The following is a 4,355-nucleotide window of genomic DNA, read 5'->3' on the forward strand; positions in this document are numbered from 1 at the left end:
TTTCTATAAAGGGCTAGACAGGAAATATTTAAGGTTGAGGATCACTTGGTCTCTGTCACAACTACTGTAACCCCAAAGCAGCAGAAAACAACATATGATTGAGTGAATGTGGCTGTACTCATAAAACTTTATTTACTAGAACAGTGGCTGTGTTTGTACCATGGGGATAGTTTGCTGATCCTTGCATGAGTCATAGTATAGGTTTGAAAGCAATATAGCAAGTTGATTAGGAAGTTTGGTTTAGAGTCTACTAGCCATGTTACTTCTTTTGGCACTGACAATAATCATCTGTACGATTTTCAGTTTCTCTATGCCCTGATCTCCAAAATGGGCATTATAACACCTTCTATATAATATGTCAATGCTCAAATGAGATAGTACAGCAAACTGTAACAATGCATGACACAAAATACATACTCTATCAAACTATCTGCCAGCTACTCTGTTTGCTCAGATCACTTAACACTTTTACCTAATGTTTATGTATTAAGTGAGTTATCATTCAGATACTGCCTCTTCCCCTTATCCCACTAGAATAAAGCACTGGGATGGCAGGGATATCTTCTGGATTTACTGCTAAATTGCCTGATGCTACCAACATGCCTTACAGATAATAGTTCAGTTCAGTTCAGGAGCTCAGTCATGTCTGACTCTTTGCGACCCCATGAACTGCAGCACACCAGGCCTCCAGATGCCATGATCTTCGTTTTCTGAATGTTGAGCTTTAAGCCAGGTTTTTCACTCTCCTAGGCCCTCCATAAATATTTTTTGAGTGAATGGATAAACTAAGAGATTACTGTTCCTGAGTTCCCTGCAATTAGATCCAAGAGATATGAGTCTCATTCCAAATCAATGAGTAGCTTTAGTTTTGGCCAAGTCATTTATCTGAGCTATACTGTCCAATGAAGACAGACCAGATATTGAACAACTTGAAGGAAACATCAGTCTTTTGGCTCAAGATGATATGCATTTTCTTTCTTTTAAACTTTAACTTTAGAGTATGTACATGGTGCTCACTTCGGCAGCACATATAGTAAAATTGGAACGATACAGAGAAGATTAGCATGGCCCCTGAGCAAGGATGACATGCAAATTTGTGAAGCGTTCCATATTTTTCCAAAAGTCTGCAAGCAATAAATGCTGGAGAGGGTGTAGAGAAAAGGGAACCCTCCTACACTGTTGGTGGGAATGCAAACTAGTACAGCCACTATGGAGAACAGTGTGGAGATTCCTTAAAAAATTGCAAATAGAACTGCCTTATGACACAGCAATCCCACTGCTGGGCATACACACCAAGGAAACCAGAATGGAAAGAGACAAATGTACCCCAGTGTTCATCACAGCACTGTTTATAATAGCCAGGACATGGAAACAACCTAGATGTCCATCAGCAGATGAATGGATAAGAAAGCTGTGGTACATATACACAATGGAGTATTACTCAGGCATTAAAAAGAATATATTTGAATCAGTTCTAATGAGATGGATGAAACTGGAGTCAATTATACAGAGTGAAGTAAGCCAGAAAGAAAAACACCAATACAGTATACTAACACATATATATGGAATTTAGAAAGATGGCAATGATGACCCTGTATGCAAGACAGAAAAAAAGACACAGATGTGTATAACGGACTTTTGGACTCAGAGGGAGAGGGAGAGGGTGGGATTTGGGAGAATGGCATTGAAACATGTATACTATCATGTAAGAAACGAATCGCCAGGCTATGTCCGATGCAGGATACAGGATGCTTGGGGCTGATGCACGGGGATGACCCACAGAGATATTATGGGGAGGGAGGTGGGAGGGGGGTTCATGTTTGGGAAAGCATGTACACCCGTGGTGGATTCATGTCAATGTATGGCAAAACCAATACAGTATTGTAAAGTAAAATAAAGTAAAAATAAAAATTAAAAAAAATAGAGTGTGTACATGTATTTAATGGGATTCAATAGGTTGCTGTATTGTCACAAGTAGAGTAGTTCACCTTTGGGGCATGACAACATAGAATCAACATTACTGAACTAGTGTACTTGTGATGATTTCCTGGAGATATATGAGGCTCCCTATCTGGGCATAACTTAAAAAATGTGTTCAATTAATATTAACAGTTCTACTTTATCTTGTTTATAAGTCATGACCCCTTATTATATAATCATGGGTTATTACAATTAACTGAACTTTTAAAAAATTTGGCAATATCTGCCTAATTACAGTTTCAAGGGAAAACTTAGAGTGATTTTTATTTACAGTACTCCCTAAAATTAATCTAGAAAGCCCTCTTGCCTCCATCTGTATATCAAAGACTTACCCAACTTGTACTCCACTCCTCCCTACATTACTGCTGAAGTTTGCAGTAAATCCATTCTCTGAAGGCCCTGACTCTACCCTGACCTTTGTATTTTTGTTTGGTTTTATAGTTTAACCATTTATCACAAAGCTAAACACAGTCTATTTTATAATTGAAGGATAATTACTTTACAATATTGTGATGGTTTCTGTTGTACAACAACCTGAATCAACTCTAAGTATACATATATCCTCTCCCTCTTGAGCCTCCTCCCACCCACCCCCCCCCCATCCTGCCCCCTCTAGATAGTCACAGAGCACCAGGCCATGCCAGTCTCCCTGTGTTACACAACAGCTCCTACTAGCTATCTATTTTACAAATGGTAGTGTATGTATGTCACTGCTACTTTCTCAATTCATCCCACCATCTCCTTGCCCCTCTGTGTCCAGGACACAGACATACAGACCATTATATTTTAAAAGCTATCCTTCCAACACTCCCAACACTTTCATGTATTCCATCCACTTTTTTATTCATACTGTTTTCAGAAATGTTTATCTCCTTTTAACATTCTATTATAATATACGCCTTTCATACAAGCTCATCCTCTGTGTATGGCCTGCCTTGCTAGAAGTTCCACAGAGAAAGCGTTTGCACGCTGGACTCACTGATACATCCCAAGGACTTGGAATAGTATCTGACACTTAAGCAGCTCTTGATAAGTCATTAACACGTTGCTATTCTTATTTTTTAATTCATTCATTTTTTGGCATGAGTTAAACTGTTATGGGCTTTTCTTTTTCTTTCCAAAATTAGACCATAAAGTTGAGGAATGCTGAGTCTTCTCTCAACATCCACCCCCTCCCCACTGCCGTCCCCCCCACTCCCCACCCCCTGCCCCAGAAATACCAAGAGCACTATTACACAAATACTAGCAACTCAGTGAACATTCACTGAATGATTGATCAAATAGATGGCTGAGTCAGTGTGGCTCAGGGAGATTATGCTTTATTCAGTTCAGTTCAGTTGCTCAGCCATGTCTGACTCTTCACGACCCATGGATCACAGCACTCCAGGCCTCCCTGTCCATCACCAACTCCCAGAGTTTACGCAAACCCATGTCCATTGAGTCGATGATGCCAACCAACCATCGCATCCTCTGTCATCCCCTTCTTCTCTGGCCTTCAATCTTCCCAGCATCAGGGTCTTCTCAAATGAGTCAATTCTTCACATTAGGTGGCCAATATATTGGAGTTTCAGCTTCAACATCAGTCCTTCCAATGAACACTCAGGACTGATCTCCTTTAGGATGGACTAGTTGGATCTCCTTGCTGTCCAGGGGAGTCTCAAGAGTCTTCTCCAACACCACAGTTCAAAAGCGTCAATTCATCGATGCTTAGCTTTCTTTATAGTCCAACTCTCACTCCATATGTGACTACTGGAAAAACCATAGCTTTGATTAGATGGACCTTTGTCGGCAAACTAATGTCTCTGCTTTCTAATGTGCTGTCTAGGTTGGTTATAACTTTTCTTCCAAGGAGCAAGCGTCTTTTAGTTTCATGGCTGCAGTCACCATCTGGAGTGATTATGGAACCCAAGAAAATAAGGTCTGTCACAGTTTCCGTTGTTTCCCCATCTATTTCTATGAAGTGATGAGAACAGACACCATGATCTTAGTTTTCTGAATGTTAAATTTTAAGCTAGCTTTTTCAGTCTCCTCTTTCACTTTCATCAAGGGGCTCTTTAGTTCTTCTTCACTTTCTGCCAGAAGGGTGGTGTCATCTGCATTTTGATAGTTATCCCAGCAATCTTGATTCTAGCCAATGCTTCATCCAGTCCAGCATTCCACATGATACATATCAGTTAAATAAGCAGGGTGACAATAGACAGTCTTGACATATTCATTTCCCAGTTTGGAAACAGTGTGTTGTTCTCTATCCAGTTCTAACTTTTGCTTCTTGACCTCCATACAGATTTCTCAGGAGGCAGACCAGGTGGTCTGGTATTCTCATCTCTTGAATTTTCCACAGTTTGTTGTGATCCACACAGTCATAGGCTTTGGCA

The 4,355-nt window shown here is 40.2% G+C and overlaps 1 non-coding gene across 1 annotated transcript; it reads left to right on the forward strand.

Moving 5' to 3' along the window:
* Positions 1-1,009: 1,009 nt before the first annotated feature.
* LOC138422997 (U6 spliceosomal RNA) lies at positions 1,010-1,116 on the forward strand. The gene has a single exon (XR_011250104.1). It is a non-coding gene; the product is annotated as a U6 spliceosomal RNA (small nuclear RNA).
* Positions 1,117-4,355: the final 3,239 nt, after the last annotated feature.

The sequence above is a fragment of the Ovis canadensis genome, chromosome 17, assembly GCF_042477335.2.
Source record: "Ovis canadensis isolate MfBH-ARS-UI-01 breed Bighorn chromosome 17, ARS-UI_OviCan_v2, whole genome shotgun sequence".
NCBI classification, from domain to species: domain Eukaryota; kingdom Metazoa; phylum Chordata; class Mammalia; order Artiodactyla; family Bovidae; genus Ovis; species Ovis canadensis.